General features: G+C 50.8%; 1 long non-coding RNA gene across 1 annotated transcript in view; it reads right to left on the reverse strand.

Moving 5' to 3' along the window:
* Positions 1 to 3,231: 3,231 nt before the first annotated feature.
* The window catches only part of LOC145528361 (uncharacterized), a 42,685-nt gene continuing 25,513 nt past the window's right edge, over positions 3,232 to 20,403 (reverse strand). Inside the window, exon 3 of the long non-coding RNA XR_014070340.1 lies at positions 3,232 to 6,246. This is a non-coding gene — a long non-coding RNA (uncharacterized LOC145528361). The remainder of the gene's footprint in view (positions 6,247 to 20,403) is intronic.

The raw sequence follows: 20,403 nt of genomic DNA on the forward strand, positions 1-20,403 counted from the left end.
CAGCCTCTACTTACCGTGATGATTTTATTAAAAAAGAATGTTCTTATATCTAACAAAAAAAATTTTTTTTTAATAGATACATTTAGCTTTATAAAAATTGACCAAGCTGCCCTGGTTTTCTCTTCCCTTAAGACCAGGAGGCTCTGTCGGGAGCCCCCAAGGCAGGCTGAGCTGGCCTAGTGGTGCCAGGGCGTCCTTCAGGCCCTGACAGTAGCGGGACTGATGGCCAGGCTTCTGCTGTGGTTGCCCACTCCTTGGAAGCAACCTCGCACCCTGCCCCCCTGCCCTGGGGTCCCAGGATCCCAGGGGTCCGGGGAAGCAGCGAGGCCAGCCCAGGTGTTTTCTGGATGGCACCTGGCCTGGGACCCTGGAGGACTGAGCAGGAGACACCCTCCCTCCCCAGCCTGGCATCTCTGGCCTTCAGGGTTGGCACCGCCTGCTGGCCAGTGCTGCCCCAGACACGCGGTCTGTGCACTGAGCCAGCTGCTACACAAAGCCTCATTGTGGGCGTCTGCCTGGTGGGCGAGCACGTGATAGTGGAGGGTGGGCGGTGGGCCCTCCGGCTGTGCCCCATGGCCTTCCTCCAGGTCCGAGCCCTGATTCCTTGCATCTGACCCCACGAGGCAGGAGCCTGGCCAAGCTGGGTTGGGGGGCCGTGGGAACAGGGGAAAACCCAGAGTTGTTGTGCCCGTGGAAGGGCCTCTGTCCAGAGTCTTTGAACGAGGGTTCTTCCTGCGGTGTGCCCAAGACCTGGACCTGGACTTCATCTGGGCCTTGTCCTTTGGCCTCTGACCCTGACACCTTCTCCATGAGAGGGACTCTGAGTCTAGCACCCTCAGAGCCTTGACCTGAGGCACAGAGCAGGGCTGGGGATCACCAAGGGTCCATTGTGGGTACAAGCCTGTCCATTCCCAGGGCACAGGGTTTCTGACCTGGGGCCTCCAGCCTGTGCCATGTTCAGCAGACAGGAAGGAAACAGACCCCCTGAACTCAGGGCCCCCTCAGAGGTAACACCCCGAGGAATGAGATTTCCACACAACAGAAAAGAGCAAGACAGTTCTGCTTGTGTCTGCTGACCCCTGCAGGGAGCCCCCAGATCTGCTTGGGGTGGTCACTATCTGCAAAGCAAGCCAACCCCAAATACCCCAACCAAAAGGCAGAGGCTCCTCCAGAGTCCAGGGTGTGTACACCCACCACGGCAGCCCTTCCCTTTCCAGACTCTGGAATGACGAGGGGACAGTTGGTGTATTGAAACCTCTTCTCACCGTGGAATACTGCACTGTTGAAAAAGCACTTACAAACAAATACAAACCAATGTGAAAAGCATACACCCCCAGCTATGTCTTTGAAGACCCCATCTTGGTGAAGAGGCTATTGCCCTTCTCCTGGCCTGGTGCATCCTCCTCTGCCCCCCACCCCCCCTCCCCTTGTTCTTTGCTCTATCACACACTGTATGGAGGTCAGTGCCCTACACCCCCAGAGCCCCAAGAGGACGCTGTTGCTGAGTTCTTCCCCAGCTAGGCCCCTCTCTGCGGTGGTCACACCCACCCAGAGCCTGCACCCCTTGAAATCAGCACCAGGGACCTTCAAGTTCCCTGCCAGACATCCCCACCTGCTTCCCAGGCCATCAGAAGCAGGTGTGGCCAGGCCAGGCTGCTTCCTCGGGCTGAGCTGGGTGTCCAGGGTACTCCCTTTGGGCCTGGCCATCCAGGCAGTTTTATGTCAAGGTGAGTGGGTAGAAGGTTTTTCATCAACAGTGTGTCTAGGGACTTCCCTGGTGGTCCAGTGGTTAAAACTGAGCTTCCATGGCAGGGGGCCCAGGTTCTATCCTTGGTCAGGGAACTAAGATTCCAGTGGCCAAACAATTGAAAAATTGACAGTGACCGGTCACTGTCCACGTTAGGATGCAGAGCAGGCAGGCTTAGCTAGGATCTCTGCCTGGATCTTAGCCCATCCCCTCCCTGGGCATTGCTGCCTGAACTGTGGGCTGCACTCCCCAGCCCTCCTCCCCAGGTGCTGACACTGAGGCCAGATCTGGCTCCTTCTGCACTTGGATGGAGCAGCTCCAGCCTGGAGCCCCAGGGCCTGGCACCGGCCCACATACCTGCCTCATGCTGTCCAGGCACATTAACCCCAGGCCTTTGCACACCATTCTCAGATTTTAGAAGTGATCTCCTTCTTGGTCCTTTCCAACCCTTGAGAGCACAGGGATTGCCTACCATCCAGTTGAGGCCAGTTTTGATCTGGGTCCCCCTCCTCTCCCCGGTGACCTGGGGGTCAGCCCTGAGGGTCATGGCAGCCATCCTACCTTCAGCCCCTTTCTGTCCTGCCAGCGAGATAGGAGCACAGGTCTCCTGGGGGTCCTCAGGGAAGGCTTCTTCTCTGCTAAAATAGCCTCACAGAACTTGCCATATCAGGATGTTACATCTCTTACCAACTGAGGCTGAAGCTGCACCCAGACGAGGACCGGGCCTGGCATAAGGTGGTCATTGCTACCCCTGCCTCTCCCTGTACCTCTTGCCATGAAATGGTCCATCTTCGGCTGCTTTGTCCAGCTTGAGCCTGGGACTTGTTCACTTGCAACCCAGGCACACTCTGCAGGTAGCTCTGCCCCATCCCAGGATCAGCCCCACCCCCTCCCCAATGCATCCCTTAGGTCAGAGGTCATCTCTTACTTGTTCCACACCCTGCCCTCCCCTACCCCTGCCCCCCAAGTGCAGGCTGCAGACCAAACACCTCCAAGGTGTTCAGTAGAGTTTGCTGGAAGGATGCATTTCTTGTAAAACACCCATGGTGAACCTGCATGTTTTGTTGGGTAACATCCTTGACATCCACGCAGAATTAGAATTCTGAGCTAGGAAAACATTCCTCTCTCTCTGTAGAGATTAATTAACAGCTTCTATCACAGGCCCAAAGTCTCTTACACATAGTTCCAAAGTCTAAATACTTCTGAAAATCAAGACTTTCTTCATAAATTAGTGGCCAACTCATTTGGTGGGAAAACCTGCCCTGGTCAGGTATAAGAGTGGGAACTTAGAGTGAGAATTTACCCATTTCACCACAGATAAAGAAATGCACTTGATAATGGATTGCTGTCCTAAATCTTGTAAGGGTGTAACTTAACATAGAGCATATGCATGTTATTCCCGGTTGAAAATTCACATATTCTGAATTCAGAAAAGCCTTCTCCCCCAACCCTTCTGATAAGCAGCAGTGGAACTGTGATAAATAGCAGGAACTTTGTAATATGCTTTATTTTCCTTTTTTTTTGCCCTGACTGCCAAGAAGGTCAGGTTTAAGTGATTATACTTGTTCACAGCAGCTAGTCTTTGTGTAAAGTTTCTGAGTAGAATTATCCTGTCTTCTTATGTGCATGTGCTCAATTGCTCAGTCAGTGTCTGATTCTTTTGTGACCTCATGGACTCAAGCCTGCCAGGCTCCTCTGTCCATGGGATTTCCCAGGCAAGAACATGAGTGAGTTGCTATTTCCTTATGTCTTCTTACAACTTGCTTTTAAAAAATTATCTGTGCCCTATAGCTTTCTTGAATTTGTGTCTTTGATTTGAATTTCACCTGCTTCACATCATTGTTATTTAGGCAAAATGAGTATAAACTTATCACAAATGAGTGAATCCAGAGGGTTCTAGAGACTGCTGGGACAGATGGTCCCTAAGTGTCCCCATCTGCCCTCCTGCCTCCTGGTGGGTGGGGACAGGGGTGGGGCTGACATGATTAAGGATTGTGTCTCTGTGCCTTGCCCCACGCCCAGGAGAGACACTCCCTGCCACCTCGGTGACCTCCGTCCTAGTGGCTTTTCAGTCAATTCATCCACTCTTGACAAGCATCCAGCCACCACCCAGATGCAGGCCCAGCCAGCTTCAAGTCAGTGCGATAACTTGCTGGCAAATTGGCATTGCTGACAAACTTCTCCCCAGTTCTTCCATCAGATCCATCTTGCTAGAAGACCTCAAAAATATTTGCACAATTCATACAAAGGAAGTCAACTTTAATATAAAACTATTTGTGTGGATGGGATTTCCCTGGCAGTCCAGTTAAAACTCTGCCTTCCAGTGCAAGCGGGAGTGGGTTTGATCTCTGCTCAGGGACTAGAGGAGAAGGCAATGGCACCCCACTCCAGTACTCTTGCCTGGAAAATCCCATGGACGGAGGAGCCTAGTAGGCTGCAGTCTATGGGGTCGCTAGGGGTCGGACACGACTGAGCGGCTTCACTTTCACTTTTCACTTTCATGCATTGGAGAAGGAAATGGCAGCCCACTCCAGTATTCTTGCCTGGAGAATCCCAGGGATGGGGGAGCCCTGTAGGCTGCCGTCTATGGGGTCGCACAGAGTCGGACACGACTGAAGTGACTAAGCAGCAGCAGCAGCAGCAGCAGGGACTAGATCCCACATGATGTACAGTGTGGCCAAAAAAACCTCAAAAACCTATTTGTATGGGTATATACATGACAGAGTACACATGCTTGTTCGTTACAATAGGGTGACAGCTGCTAAATGATGAGGACTATGAATGAGTCTTTTATTTTGTTATTTTTAAAATTGTATTTATTTTTGCCTGTGCAGGGTCTTTCTTGCTGCGTATGGGCTTCTCTAGTTGCAGAGAGCAGCGACTACTCTCCCGTTTGGGGCTTCTCATTGTGGTGGCTTCTCTTGTTGGGGATCATGGGCTCTAGGGCACATGGCTTCAGCAGTGGGCTTCAGCCCTTGGCTCTAGAGTGTGGACTCAGTAGTTGTGGCACACAAGCTTTGTTGTTCCTAGGCATGTGGAATCTTCCCAGACCAGGGATTGAACTCACATCCCCTGCATTGGCAGGTAGATTCTTATCCACTGCACCATCAGAGAAGTCCTGATTCTTTTATTTTTTGATTACCATTACATTTTCTGAGATGAACAAGTATTACTTTTGTAATAACAATAAGGAATACAAGTTTTTTCTTCATCCCCTTTGCAAATATTATTACAGAGCACTTGCTTAGGGCATGGCAACCTTTTTCTAACCAAAAGCTTCACTGGGTCTTCATAAGACACTTCCATGTGGATAAGCCAGAAATTTCTCTTAGAGTGGAACCCAACTGTACAAAAATTACTTCAGTTAAATTTCTGACACTGTCTCCTTCATTGGGTAACATTTAAAAGAGCTGTTGAGGGGGCTCCCCTGGTATCCCAGTAGTTGAGAATCTACCTTGCAATGCAAGAGACATGGGTTTGATCCCTGATCCAGGAATATCTCTCATGCCACGGGGCAAGTAAGCCCATATGTCACAACTACTGAGCCCACGTGCTTCAAGCCACTGCTCCTCAGCAAGAGAAGTCACCATAACGAGAAGCCCATGTACCACGACTAGAGAGTAACCCTCAGTTCAGTTCAGTTCAGTTCAGTCACTCAGTCATGTCAAACTCTTTGCAACCCCATGGACTGCAGCATGCCAGGCTTCCCTGCCCATCACTCACTCCCAGAGCTTGCTCAAATCGTGTTCATTGAGTTGGTGATGCCATCCAACCATCTCAACCTCTGTCATCCCCTTCTCCTCCTGCCTTCAATCTTTCCCAGCATCGGGGTCTTTTCTAATGAGTCAGCTCTTTGCATCAGGTGGCTAAAGTATTGGAGCTTCAGCTTTAGCATCAGTCCTTCCAAGGACTGATGAACATTCAGGACTGATCTCCTTTAGGATTGACTGGTTGGATCTCCTTGCAGTCCAAGGGACTGTCAAGAGTCTTCTCCAACACCACAGTTCAAAAGCATCAATTCTTCGACGCTCAGCTTTCTTTATAGTCCAACTCTCACATCCATACATGACTACTGGAAAAAACGATAGCTTTGACTAGACAGACCTTTGTTGGCAAAGTAATGTCTCTGCTTTTTAATAGGTTGTCTAGGTTGGTCATAGCTTTCCTTCCAAGGAGCAAGTGTCTTTTAATTTCATGGCTGCAGTCACCATCTGCAGTGATTTTGGAGCCCAGGAAAATAAAGTCTCTCACTGTTCCCATTGTTTCCCCATCTATTTGCCATGAAGTGATGGGACCGGATGCCATAATCTTAGTTTTTTGATTGTTGAGTTTTAAGCCAGCTTTTTCTCCTCTTCCACTTTCATCAAGAGGCTCTTTCGTTCCTCTTCACTTTCTGCGGTAAGGGTGGTGTCATCTGCATATCTGAGGTTATTGATATTTCTCAGCAATCTTGATTCCTGTTTGTGCTTCATCCAGTCTGGCATTTCATGTGATGTACTCTGCATATAAGTTAAATAAACAAGTTAAATATACAGCCTTGTCGTATTCCTTTCCCAATTTAGAACCAGTCCGTTCATTGTTCCATGTCCAGTTCTAACTATTGCTTCTTGATCTGCATATAGATTTCTCAGGTGGCAGATAAGGTGGTCTGGTACTCCCATCTCTTTAAGAATTTTACACAGTTTGTTATGATCCACATGGTCAAAGGCTTTGGTGTAGTCAGTGAAGAGTAGCCCCAGATTTCTGCAGCTAGAGAAAGTCCATGCACAGTGATATAAGACCCAGCACAGCCAAAAATGAACAAATAAAATATTAAAAAAAAATAAAAAACTGTTGAGAGCTTTGTCTACATGGCATCAAAGCAGTGAGATAATTCCATCATTCCACTAGAAATAAATAGACTTTCGCTTCTAGATATGACAGAGCATGTGGCAGCAGGCTAGCCCTCCTGCTACAAACAAGGTGAAAACTGGGAAAAAAACCATATAAAACCAGTGTTTGCAGACATTGGACAACAAGCAGAGAGGAAATGTGATCCCTCAGAGAAGCTAAACAAATAAAACGAGTCACATAATCTACCTGGCTTTTTGCCTATAGGCATTTACTGGACAGGAGGGCAGAAAGGGGACCCTAGCAGAGAACAGCAGTTCCATTGAGCTGAGGAGACAAAGGTTGGAGTTTGGGGAGGCTGAGGAAGCTGGAATTTGTGGGGCAGAGGTCTGAGTCAGAGGGATCCAGGCAGAAAAGAAACTTGGACACCTGCACGTGCTCCCTGCTCATCGATGGACAGGCACCACCCCACGAGGAGGGTGGGCAGGTCGGGGACGGCAAGAGGACGCTGAAGGGGGCTATAAACACACAGATCTAAAGGGTGCTATGAAAACGAGAAGAGTCAGTGCAAAGACAGTCACAGCAAAGCTCATTTTATTCAAATCACTAAAAACCTGTCATGAGAAAATCTTAAAATCAACAACGAATAAAAGACACACCATGTATGGAGAACAAAGTGAACAATGCCCATCAGAATAAAGGCACAGTAGAGGACAGTCAAATGAATGTCTCCAAAGTGCTGGGGGCCAGGGAACATAGAAAAAATTTCTTCAGAAGAAGTTGACAATTAACAATAATATCAGTGTATTATGGGATTTGTTACTTATGTAAATGTAATATATCTGATAACAAAGGGTGGAAGAGGGAGATGAAAGTCTGTGATTTTTAGTTTTATCTCTCTCTCTTTACTTTTTGCTTAGCCTCACAGCACATGGGATCTTAGTTTCCTGACCAGAGATCAAACCTGCTTTTCCTGCACTGGAAGGATGGAGTCTTAACTACTGGGCCACCAGGGAAGTCCTTAAGGTTTACATCTTATTTGAGCAAGTAGAATGTTACTTGAAAGTTAGCAGTGGACACTATAAATCTAAAGCAACCAGTAAAAGGATAAAGATAATAGGCATAGCTAATTGGCCAACAAGGGCTTCCCTGGTGGCTCAGTGGTAAAGAATCTGCCTGCAATGCAGGAGACATGGGCTCGATCCCTGGGTGGGGAGATCCCCTGGAGAAGGAAATGGCCACCCACTCTAGCACTGTTGCCTGGGAAATCCCGTGGACAGAGGAGCCTGCTGAGCTACAGTCCATGGAGTTGCAAAAGAGTCATACGACTAAACAACAATAAAACCACCACAACAATGAGCCAACACAGAAGATTAAATAGAATATTTAGAAATACAAATCTAAAAAAGGAGAAAAAAAAAACCTGAACAGGTAGACAAAAAGAAAGCAAATGGCAAGATGAAAAATTTAAAGCCAGCCATATCAGTAATTAAAAAAATAAATGAACTAAGTTAAAAGGCAGAGAACATTGTATCAAATTTTTAAAAACACCCAAATAATGTGTTATCTATAAAAGATAGACTTTTAATATAAATCCCAGAAAGGCAAACAGTCAAAGCATGAAAAGATATGTATTATGCAAACACTGATCATAGATAATTTGAATTGCTTCCTTAATATGAGATAAAGTGGAATACAAAAAAATAGTACTAGAAATAAGGAAGAGCATTTCACGTTAATAAAAATATCCATTCACCAAAATGATGTAATCATCTACTATAGATAAATCAAAGCCTTAATCCCCAGTGTGACTGTATCTGGAGATTGTCTTTAGGAGGCAATTCAATTTCAATGAGGTCGTGGGACTTCTCTGGCAGTCCAGTGGTTAAAACTTCTCCTTCTAATGCAGGGACTGAGGGTTCGATCCCTGGTTGGGGAGTTAAGATTTCATATGCCTTGTGGCCAAAAAATCAAAATATAAAGCAAAAACAATAATATAAATTTAATAAAGACCTTAAAAATTGTTGACATCAAAAAAGTCCTTAAAAAAAGTTTCAGTGAGGTCATAACCATGAGGCCCTGACCCCATAGGACCTTGTAAGAAGAGAAGGAGACCAGGACTCTCTCTCTTTCTCTATCTTCATGTGCCCAGAGGGAAGACTACCTAGGATACAGTCTTTGGGCTTCCCCAGAAGCTCAGCAGTAAAGAATCCTCCTGCAATGCAGGAAATTTGCAGGAGACGTGAGTTCGATTCCTGGGTCAGCCTGGAGAAGGGAAATGGTAACCCACTTCAGATCCCTGCCTGGGAAATCCCATGGACAGAGGAGCCTGACAGGCTACAGACCATGGGGTCACAAGGAGTTGGACACGACTGAGCAGAGAGAGTCTTTGCCAGAAACCAAACCCTGGTGAAGTTTGATCTTGGCCTTTCCAGCCTCCAGATTTAATGTCTGTTGTTTAAAGCACCAAGTCTGTGCTTTTTGTGATGTAGCCCCAGCAGACTAAGGCAGACTTCAACACACTGAGTGACTCAAACTATACTAGGCAAACACAGATAGAACTGAAAAGAGACAGACAAATCTCTTATTCGTGGGAGATTTCATCACCACCTGCACAGAAAAGCATTAAAGATACAGAACACTGGAACAGCGCTATCGACCTACTTGACCTAATTGACATTTAATCATTTGACTGGAGAAGGCACATTATTTTTGTGTGCGCCTGGGACATTCACCAAAAGAGATGGTGTTTTGGGTCATGAACCAGATCTCAGTACATTTAAAACAGCTGAAAATAGTAAGGTAGTACAACAGTACTCTGACCACAGTGGAATTCAACTAGAAATCAATGACTTGAAAGGGTCTGGATAGTTTCAAAATTTGAAAGTTTCACAGGACACTCCTAACATTTCCACTGGAAAAAGAAGAAATAAGAAGAGGATTAAAAAGTCATTTGGATAGCGTGATAGTGAAAACACAACCTATCAGAAATCTTAGGAGACAGATAAATAGAAAGGAGACAGGTGGGGACTTCCCCGGTGGTCCAGTGGTTAAGACTCCACGCCTCCACTGCAGGGGGCGAGGGTTCAGCCTCTGGTTGGGGAACTAAAATCCCACTTGTCAAAAGGCACAGCCAAAAAAAATTAAATTAAAAAGTTAAAAAAAAAAGAAAGGAGATGGGTGGGTGACACCTGTATTCCTGAAACTTTGGGAGAGAGTAAGGATGACACAGGATGGGCAGAGTGAGGGGTTCGATACGGAGGGTCCTGAGCAAATGGAGGAGCCAGATAGGTGAGCCGGTGCCTGCTGGTGGGCGGGGGTGGGGCCTGAGCCCCTGGCATCTGAGGATGGAGTCATGCTTTCTGGAGTTCACTGCCACCCAAATGCCTAGAAAAGCCTGACCGGCAGTTTGACTGGAGTCGGCAGAGGAGGGTTAGAGGGGATAGGGGTGGCCGGCTGAGACCTGGGGGTGCAGGGGCTCAGGCCCTCAACCTGAGTCTATCTGAAGCCCCACAGCCTCCCTCCTGGAACCAACTGCCTGTGCTTTCCCATCTCATTGCTCTGAGTAAGGGGCAGGACAGGGCTGCTGTTCTGACCTCGCGGTGAAATCTGAATAATTGATGCCTGGGTCTAATGTTTCACCCAATTGTCATAAAGCAAGAAACACAAGCCCAGTGTGCAGGGAACGGGCACAGGACAAAGGCTGTTTTCATCACCCCCTTTCCCCCGCCTCAGGTCTGCGTGGCTCTCTCCCCAGCACATGATCTGTGACAATCGTCCTGTGTTCTCCCACCTCCCGGGGGAGCTGCAGGAGGGATTATCAGGGAGGCAGCTCCCCCAGGACAGGACGGCAGCGGGGGAGGGCTTCCCGCCCCCACGCCCGCCTGGCATGTGTCATCTGGAGCGTGTGTCCAGCTGTTGCTGGCTACCCGCTTGGCACCGCCTTCTCTGCTCAGAGCTGTTGCACTGCCTGACAGACACAGAACTCTCACCCAAACAAACATGGGGCCCCAGGGGCTCTGAGTACATGGGGAAGAGGGTGGGGCATCCTCAGGACACCCTAAGCCCCCAGTCCAACCCTGTTTTGACTTCTGGTACTGGGGGCCACATCTCATTTGTCACACCCTGAAGGAAAAGCTACAGTCAATGAACTCCAAACACACCGTTCCAAGAACAGGCAGCCAACGATAGACCTTTTGTGAGCTGGCACTCACGGCCCTGACAGCACTTCTGGGCTGGGGTGGGGGTGGAGTTTGCACATGAGTGTTGATGCACCTGTGTGCATCAACGATGATCTGGTCGATCTGGTCACCGTTGAAGCTGCAGGAATGTGACTGGCGGGGTGGGATGTGGCTGGGTTCCTGCAAGTCTTCTCAGATCAGTCATCTGTACTATTAATATCAGAAAAGCTCAGAAATCCTTGGTGAGCCCAAGTTAAGCCCCACTCTGCCCAGGTGAAGAGCATGGGGTCCTGGAATCATTTTTGTAAGTTTGGGGCTCAGAGGATAAACATGCTCCATACATTTTCTGGATGAATAAGAGAACATCCTGGAAAGAAGGTAAGATTCTCTGGCCAGGTGTGGGGGCTGTGCTGGCTGCCTCTGGTAGCTTGCAGACCGAGCCTGGGTGGTGAGGAAGGCTGTGTGGGCTTCCAGACCTGGGTGCAGAGCTCAGAGCAGGGGCCAGCGAGAAATCAAAGTGCAGGTCCTGAGAATGGACGTATGGATATGGTGTGGGTATGTGAGAGTGGGATGAATTGGGAGATTAGGATTGACATACATGCAGTACCATGTATAAAATAGATGGCTAGTGGGAAGCTGCTGTATAACACAGGGAGCTCAGCTTGGTGCTCTGTGATGACCCAAAAGGGTGGGATGGGAGGATGGGAGGGAGGGAGGGAGGGTATATACGTATATGTATAGCTGATTCACTTCCTTGTACAACAGAAACCAACAAGACATTGTAAAGCACCTATACTCCAATTAAAAACAAAAATGTATTGACCTAATAAGTAATTGGTACCTAGGTGGAGACGTTAAAAAAAAAAGGACAAAACACACACAAAAATAACCGCCATCTCCAAGTGCAGGCCCTTTGTTCAAAAAGCAGTGGAAAAAAAAAAAAAAAAAAAGCAGTGGAAAATATGTTTTCCTTTCTTCCACAGTCTCTCTGTCAATTTGTCATGGTTAAGCGTTTTCTCTTTAATATTGGTCTCCCTCGGACCTTGCACTTGTAGGGGGAGTGCAGACCCTCATAGGTGCCCTGACTCTGCACATCTATGTGTGGGGTGTGTGTGCCTCACCCTTCCCACACCCCGCCTGGGCCCCCCAGGGCATGAGCATCTGACATCCTCCACTGACTTCACTCACAAAACACAAATTCAAGAATAAAACTTCAAGAATTTCAAGAAGATGACTGCAGAAACTTGCACCCCAAGTGTGGCCCCTTCTGAGCTCTGGGCCCATGCAGGGGTGGCACACACCCAACTGGCTATGTCTACTGGGGCCTTTCTAAGACTAAGAGTGCTGGGCACCCTGCCTGGGGAGCCATTGCAGAACTAGGGGGGTCTGGGTCAAGCCTTCACCCCAGGCAGCCCGAGACAGCCACACCAGCAGGGAGAGTCAAGTTCAAGGCAGAGGGAAAGAGGTGCTGACCTGGAAACAGACAGCAGAGAGTTCTGTTCAGATCCCTTCTGGAGAGCCCCCACCTCCACCCATCCCCTGTGAAAAAGACCACCCAAGACCATGTGTGCCCCCCCATCCCGCCAAAGACCTGCTGCCACATGGGTACAGAAGCTGGCACCCTTCTGTTCTAGGGCGGCTCCAGAGGCCCTGGGGCACCTATAGGGCTAGCCGAGGCCTCAGAGGCAGTGACATCCTGGGTCCCTCCCCCCTCTGCCCTGTCCTGCCCTCTTCCCTTTCTGACACTTTTGGGGTGCGTCTCCTGCACGGAATCACTTGCCACTGGCTGGCACAGAGGGTCTGAGCACAGGCAGTAGGTGGAGCGTGACATAGCCGAGGGGGGCTCAGCCTTTTCACCAGGTTGAGCCCAGACACAGTGGATAGACAGGGACCTGGCGACTGCCTGGGGGAGGTGTCAGGGACCTGGGATTGGGGTGGGGGCTGGCTGCTCTGAGATTGCTGGTTGTGGAAGAGAGACATGACAGACAAATTCAGCCCAAGACATGAAGGCCAGCAGGCCTCCCTGGGGCATCTCAGGAACCCTGATCTCTGGTGGGTGGTGAGGTTTGGAGGATAAAGGAGGCGTAAATGAGGCTGGGTTTTTTTTCCTAGGAGTGGTGGAGCTCTCGACCTTGGAGAGAGACTTCCACAAGGTCAGGGCCCTGAAAGGGTGGGATCCTGGTGAGGGGCCTGGGGGAGGTCTGGGTAGATGCAGATGAGAACTTGGAACTTCAGATCCCGTGAACTTGAAGGACTGTGTGGATGACTGCTCCCCTTACAGGCTCTAGTGGTCCCCCACCTGCATCCTGCTTGAGGCTCACACTGCGTGGCAGGTGTCTGACCAGACAGTGGCTCCCTGGGGACCCACCTCCACCCTCCACCCTCCCTCCCTCCCTCTGGCAGCCTGACTGGCTTTAAATCCCAGCACAGCCAGCTGGGGAGGCGTGGACCCACTGAGGGAGGGGAGAGCTTTTAAATTGTTGTTTTTTATTGTGGTAAAACACACACAGCACAAAGTTACCATCTGAACCATCCTTAAGCGTGTAATTCAGCCATGTGATGTAGGTTCACACTGTTGTGAAACCGTCACCACCGCCCTCTCCAGAACACTTTTCATCTTGCAAAACCAAAAACCCTGCCCCCATCAAACACCAGCTCCCCGCCCCCGCCCTTGGCCCCTGGAAACCACCCGCTACTCTCTGCTATAAATTAGACTGCTCTAGGGACCTCGCATAAAGTGGAAGCGGCCGCTGTTTGTCTGTTCGTGCCTGGCTTATCTCTGCTAAGCATGAGGTCTTCCAGATTCACCTGATTTGGAGCAGGTGTCAGAACGGGCAGAAGGGGCTTTCTGCCAAAGTTGGGCTCAGGTGGGACCTGGCAGGGCTGGGTCCTCAGGATGCGGGAGTGAGGAGGCGGAACTCGGATAAGGAGAGCCATCCACTCGAGCATACTGTCTGTGATTCACATTTCACGTCCTGGGGGGACCATCCAGAAGACCGGTGCTACATTGTGCCCTTGGTCTGGCTCTTACAAGGCAGGGAGGGAGGGAAAACGACAGAGGGATCAAAGGCTCAGATAGAGGCTGGAAAACCCAGGAAGGGCTGGCGGAGCCCTGCTTACCCACATGACACAGCTGGCAAGGGGCACAGTGCATTTCTGTGCGTGTTCCTGGCAGGTCAGGGTTGGTGGTAGAGGCTGCTACGGGACCTTATAGCAATGGGAACAGCAGGGTCTCCGTGGAACTGAAGACAGATGGTGGGGTCAGAGCAAGGGGAAGGCAGTGATCTCAGTGATTCCAAGATCTGAGTGGCAGCTGGGGGCCTATCTGTCGAGTAGACGGCTCCTGGGACCTGGATCCATTGAGGCCAGCAAGATGGGCAGTCAGCAAGGGTCCTGATTCATTTCTAGAGTAAATAACACTGGGGGCAGAAGATCAAGAAGCTTGGAGTAGCCACATCATGATAACTGAGCCAGCGGTCAGACTCAAGATACCAGCTCTGAATGGGAAGCCTGGCCACCCCATGGTGGGTGTAGGTCTCCTGGAAGGAAGCTCGGCCTTTCACTGGGGGACTCCATACAGGGGAGGGGAACACGGAGACTTCAGGACTACTGGACACAGTCTCTGAATTGATACCAATAAGTGGAACCCAGGGGTCACCACAGCCCCCTAGGGGGGAGGAGCAGATGGGATCAGGGCTTAGGTATGGCCCCCGTGTCAGTGACCCGTGTTCCACTTTCCAATGGGGTCACTGGGATGGAGCCTCTTGGCTATCAGCAGAACCTCCACATGGGCTCCTTAACCTCTTGGGAAAGAGCTACGAGAGAGGAGAGAGCCAAGGGGAAGTGTCTGGCCCTTGCCCTTCCCTGGTCAGGATACGAGATCAAAAACAACACCCCATCCTAAGGGGATGGCAGAGATGAGTCATCCAGTAACCCAGGGGTGGGGGTGTCGTCATATACCCATTAGTTCATAGACCTTGAGCCTAGGAAAACTAGATCTGATGGTAGATTATTGCCATATTAAGGACTAAATTGTGTCCCCCCACCCAACTTCATATATAGAAGCCCTAACCACCCATGTGACTGCTTGGAGAGGGCCCTTTAAGAAGGGAGTTGAGGTTGAACGAGGGCTGGTATTTTTATAAGAAGAGACACCGGTGGTTTCTCTGTCTCTGCCTGTGCTCAGAGCAGGGCCTTGTGGGACTGAGTGAGAAGATGCACATCTGTGTATGTTCAGTCGCTCATTCATGTCTGACTCTTGTGACCCCATGTATTGTAGCCTGCCAGGTTCCTCTGTCCATGGAATTCTCCAGGCAAGAATACTGGAGTGGGTTGCCATGCCCTCCTCCAGGGGATCTTCCCAACCCAGGGATGGAACCTGCATTGGTAGGCAGGTTCTTTACACTTCACCACCTGGGAAGGCCCAGTGAGAAGGGTTGTTGCTGTTGTTCAGTAGCTCTATTGTGTCCAACTCTTTGCGATCCTATGGACTATGGTATGGCCACACTTCCCTGTCCTCCACTATCCCCTGGAGTTTGCTCAGACTCCTGCATTGAGTCAATGATGCCAGGAGCCACCTGCAAGCCCAAGAACCTCAGGGGAAACCAACCCGGCAGCACCTTGATCTTGGACTTTCAGCCTCCGGAATGTGAGACCACACATTGCTCTTGTTTAAGCCAAGAGTCTATGCCACTCTGTTAGGGCAGCTGGAGTAGTGTACCACACCGACTTCTTTAAGCAGTGGCAGGTCAGACGCCCCGTCTCATATAGAGCAGACTGACATGGTTCAAGTACCTGGAAGGTGGTCCTTTCCATCGCTGCATGAGGGCGCTTAGAAGCAGTTTGCATTCGTGTTGGGTGGACAGTGTGTGTGTATGTGTGCTCGGTCACTTCAGACGTGTCTGACTCTTTGCAACCACAGGGGCTGTAGCCCACCAGGCTCCTCTGTCCATGGGATTCTCCAGGCAAGAATACTGGAGTGGATCTCCATGCCCTCATCCAGGGGATCTTTCCAACCCAGGGATTGAACCCATGTCTCTTATGGCTCCTGCTTTGGCAGGTTCTCTACCATTAGCTCCACCACAGCATCACACATTTATTCAAAGAGGCCTGGACTGTCTGGTCATGAACAGACAATCCATATACATTAAGTTCTTCCTGCAAACGACTTGTCTTCCAGGTTGGTCACAGACTTGGTCATTCTTGGCTAATCTAAAAAACAGATAAGAATCACTCATGCTCCGAGGTGGGTGGGAGCTGGCAGAGAGGGGAGGCATGCTGAGACTGCAGAAAGGGAGAGGGGGTCCAGGTGGCCTGCTTGCTGGAGGTGGCGACAGGAAAGTAGCCCCAGGTTGGGAGAGAGAACACAGGTTGGGAGGGTGGGATTGGGTGGGGTGGGGTTGATGGCGGGACTGGAGAGGATCCCCAGGCCAGGGTCTGAAGACAGGGCATCTGTGATGGGCAGGGCTAGGGAGCAGGCAGGCGCTGGTCCAGGCCTGGGCACAGGTGGAATCACTTTGCACACCTGCTGGGTAGAGTCTGGGGGATCTGCAGACAGGTCTGTGTGGGGAAGCCTTGAACATGATATCTGGACGGAGCCCCGCACCCAGGGCCTGATCTCAGAGCACAGACCCCACAGGCAGACTCCCTGTAGGATTCAACTAGTACAGTGGCTCCCAGGATCCACGCCAGGAGCCCCCACACAAGGGCATGGCCTAGAACTTGCTGCTGACTCTGAGACATTCCTGAGATTCTTGGCCCCTGTTCTGAGGGGCCTCTGCCGACAGCCCAGCCTTGTCTCTGCTGTCTTGTCACTGTAGCCCCTCTGCTCTGCAAGCGCTCACCTGACAGCCCCAGGTAGGGTGGTGTGATAGACCTGCCCAGCACTTCTGCCCCACCTCTGCCCAGGCTCCCAGCCTCCTAGCCCCACCTGTCTGTGTCCTGGGCCTTTGGGATGGGGTGGGGGGACAGCCTCTCCTTCACCCACCCTCCCCAACACAAGCACTCTGCAGGTGGCTCAGAGCACCCAAGAGCCTGGCCCAGCCCCCACCTTGCAGCCTGGGGCTTATCCAGTCTTTGCATCTTCCAGTGGGGAATTCCAGTGCCAGATATGAGGATAATAAACATATTTCTATCGATTTCTTTTGGGAACAGAGCAAGAGACAGTGAAGCAAGAAACTAGGAACACCAGAGCTGGATTGAAACCTGGGCGGGTGGAGCAGGTGAGCAGTCCACCGTCCCCTTGTTCTTGGGCCAGCCCGGCCACATCTGGACCTCCAGACTGGAGCCAGGTGTTCTGGAGAGGTTACCTTTACCCCCACCCCTGCCTTAGGGTAGATGCCAGGGCCATGCAAGCGGCAGTGCTTTAATACCCGTGAATCAGACCATCAACAGGAGGAAAGCATGCAGGCCTCAGCCCTGGACAGCCCTGGACAGCCCTGGTGGATGAAGCATCTGGTCCTGTCAAGAACCAGCTTGCCTGCCTCTTTTCCAAGACCCTAAAGCCAGCATCAGCACCAGCCCTGCCCAGCAGGACACCCCAGACAGCTACCTGCTGCCTTTGATCTGGGGACAGCCTTGTGTGGTGCTCAACCGTCCACCTGAGCCATGCCTCGGCCTTGCCCAGATCACTCGTTCGTTTTCTCAGCAGCCTACTCTCCCCAAAATTAAGGACCTTAGAATTCTTTGTTGTTGTTTAGTCACTCAGTCACGTCCGACTCGTTGCAACCCCATCAACTGTAGCATGCCAGGCTTCCCTGTCCCTCACTATCTCCCGGAGTTTGCCCAAGTTCATGTGCATTGAGTTGGTGATGCCATCCAACCATCTCACCCTCTGTCACCCTCTTCTTCTGCCTTCAATCTTTCCCAGCACCAGTGTCTTTTCCAATGAGTTGGCTGTTGGCATCAGGTGGCCAAAATATTGGAGCTTCAGCTTCAGTTTTGAGTTCTTAAATATACTCTATTTCTGAAGATCGACTCCCATGACTTAAATGGTTTTAGTGTCTTCTGGGAGGGCTAAACCAGCTTTCAGCCCGCAGCAAGTTCATGTCCCAACACAAGACTCTGTATGCCTCAGCTAAAGATCCCACATGGTGCAACGAACATCTAACATCCCGTGTGCTGCAACTAAGGCCTGGCAGAGCCAAATAAATAAATAAATATGTTTTTAAAAAAGAGAGAGAGAGGAAGTCTTGACTAAACCTCAGCTAGTTCCTAACAGCTCAAGGCTGCAACCCTAAGATGAGGTCTCAAGTTCCAGCTTTCGCTCAGCGTCCCTGGGAGAATCTGTCTCTCCAGGTCAAACCCTGGTGACAGGCAGAAAGACCCTGAACTCTGTGAGACCAGTTACTTCAGAACATCCTCTGCTCTTTGAGATGTCTATCACCCACCACTTAGGACTGTACCCTCCAGGACCTGGGAGCTGTCTCTTGGAAATGCAAGCATTCTGGGAGTCTCCTCACCCGGCCAGGTCCCCCACCCCAGGAGGGTAAGGGCAGTGGGTGGTCACCTTCCTCTAACTGCCTCTTCCTCCTGAAGACACAAGAGATCCTTTCCTGCTCACAGAAGCACCAACTGACAAACCCAGTGGCCTGAGCCCTCCCGCCAGCACCCTCCAGCCTTTACACAGTCTCCTGCCTGTGTCTCTTCAAAGTTGAGTTGAATTTGCACTGAGTCCTCTTGTCTTCTGCAACGGTTATTCCTTTTTTATTTTTATTTTTGGCCTTGCAGTGTGGCATGTGGGATCTTAGTTCCCCAACCAGAGATTGAACCTACACTCCCTGCATTGGAAGTGCAAATCCTTAACCACTGGACCACCAGGGAAGTTCTAGCAATAGTTACTCCTGAATACAGTCTATCCACGCCTAGACTTCAGCTGGTCTCTGGCTTCGTTTATCTTTGCTGGATGCTAGGGCTGGGTTCTTGCTCACACTGTTTTTTGCACATGTTCTAAGGGTGTCCCTTGGGCTCATCTTTACGGAACCTCTGCACATGGGTTGGTGACACATAGAACTCTGCTTTGTCATCGGCGTGGTTTCACAGAACTGAGCTTCCCCGGCACAGCCCAAGGAAGTGCAGTGAGGCTCAGACCGCGCGGGACCCTTGTACTCTTGCAAAATGCTTCTGAAACTAAAATGCAACTCTTCCTTTGACATTTTTTTTTGCCGAGGGAAACATTCTTTAGGACTGGACTCCACCCCTCTAGGCACAAAACGGTCATGGAGCAGACATTTGACCAGATTCTCCTGAACTCGTGTGGTTTTCCCAGGCCTGTCGCTCAAGGCATGGGTTTAGGCCAGGGCCACCTTCATATACGCAAGGCAGCTGGACTTGGGGCCAGGATGTCCAAGACCTGAATAGACAGGTCCTCACTGCCCCCAGCCCCACTTCCTGGGCTTCAGCCTGAAGATGCCCAGTGGAGATGGGACCTGGGGCCGAGAGCAGGGGGTCAATCCGATCAAACTTGGGTGGGGACCTGGTGGCCACCACTCTCAGGGACTGTGATCTTAAGTGACTGTGGACACGAGATGCTCACTATGGAAGCAAGGGTGCAGCCCCATCTCCTGTGGGGTGGGCACAGATAGCTCTGGGGAGGGAAAGCCCTGGTGTGGTATGTGCAGACATGTGTGTGCATATTGGGTGTATACATGTTGGCGTGTGTGTGCCTGTGTGTGCAGTTACGTGGACATTCACGTGGGGGGCTGGGTAGCTTCTGCCTGGCAGGTGGCTGCTGGTCTCAGGGATCTGGGTGAGGCTGAGAGAGGAGTGATATCCGCAGACAGGGCCGTGGGAATGGGGACAGCTGCTCTGACATCTCTGAGAGGTCGGAGGGGGACGTGAGGAGCCCTGGGGGCATGGCCCTTCTAGAGGTCCCACTCCTCTCTGAGAGGCTGGGGCTGACCTCCTGATTCTGGCAGAGGCGGGCCCTCAGCACACCTGCAGCACCCACCCCACCAGTGCCCCTGCTACCTGAAACATTGCCTCCTGCGGAGAACAAGAGTGGTTCCACGTCTGGGGTGGAGGGTGGTAGTGGGCAGGAGGGTGGACCAGAAGGCCTCCTCCTAGAGGAAGGGGAGCCAGACCCGAGCCTGTGATAGGTGGCCTGGCCCACTGACCCCAACAGTGGAAACCTACGGACCTCCAGGGTAAAAGGCAGGAAACCTATGGACCTCCAGGGTAAAAGACAGGAAAGGCTCAGGAATGTTGGGGGCCATTTCAGAAACTGGCATTCTGCAGTGTCCTACCCATGTCAGTGCTTGTCCATGGTACTGTGTTTGCTGTCTTGGCCTGCTGTGTCAAGCAGCCCCAGTCCCCAGAATGTGCCTCCATCACTATGCCTTTAGAAAGAGAACAGTATTTTATAAGAGGAACTAATCACTGATGGTAGATATTGTTTAAGACAATGTAACGAGTACTCATCGTGGGGGCTCCCCACGACAAATGACAAACACAAAACAGGCACCTCTGCGGAAGTACCAGCAGCTCCTTCTGAGACCCCCTGAATTCTGGAGCTCCCTCTGCAGTCACCTCACCCACCTCTCCACCAGCGGGGTCTCTCCTGTCTCTTGGGAGCCCTGGTCTGCCCTCAAGAACAGCAGCCTTGGGTCCCCAGTGCACCCATAAGCCCTGTGGTGAAACGGCAGCAGC

This window comes from Giraffa tippelskirchi, chromosome 12, assembly GCF_054371585.1.
Source record: "Giraffa tippelskirchi isolate mGirTip1 chromosome 12, T2T-mGirTip1v1.2.pri, whole genome shotgun sequence".
Lineage (NCBI taxonomy): Eukaryota > Metazoa > Chordata > Mammalia > Artiodactyla > Giraffidae > Giraffa > Giraffa tippelskirchi.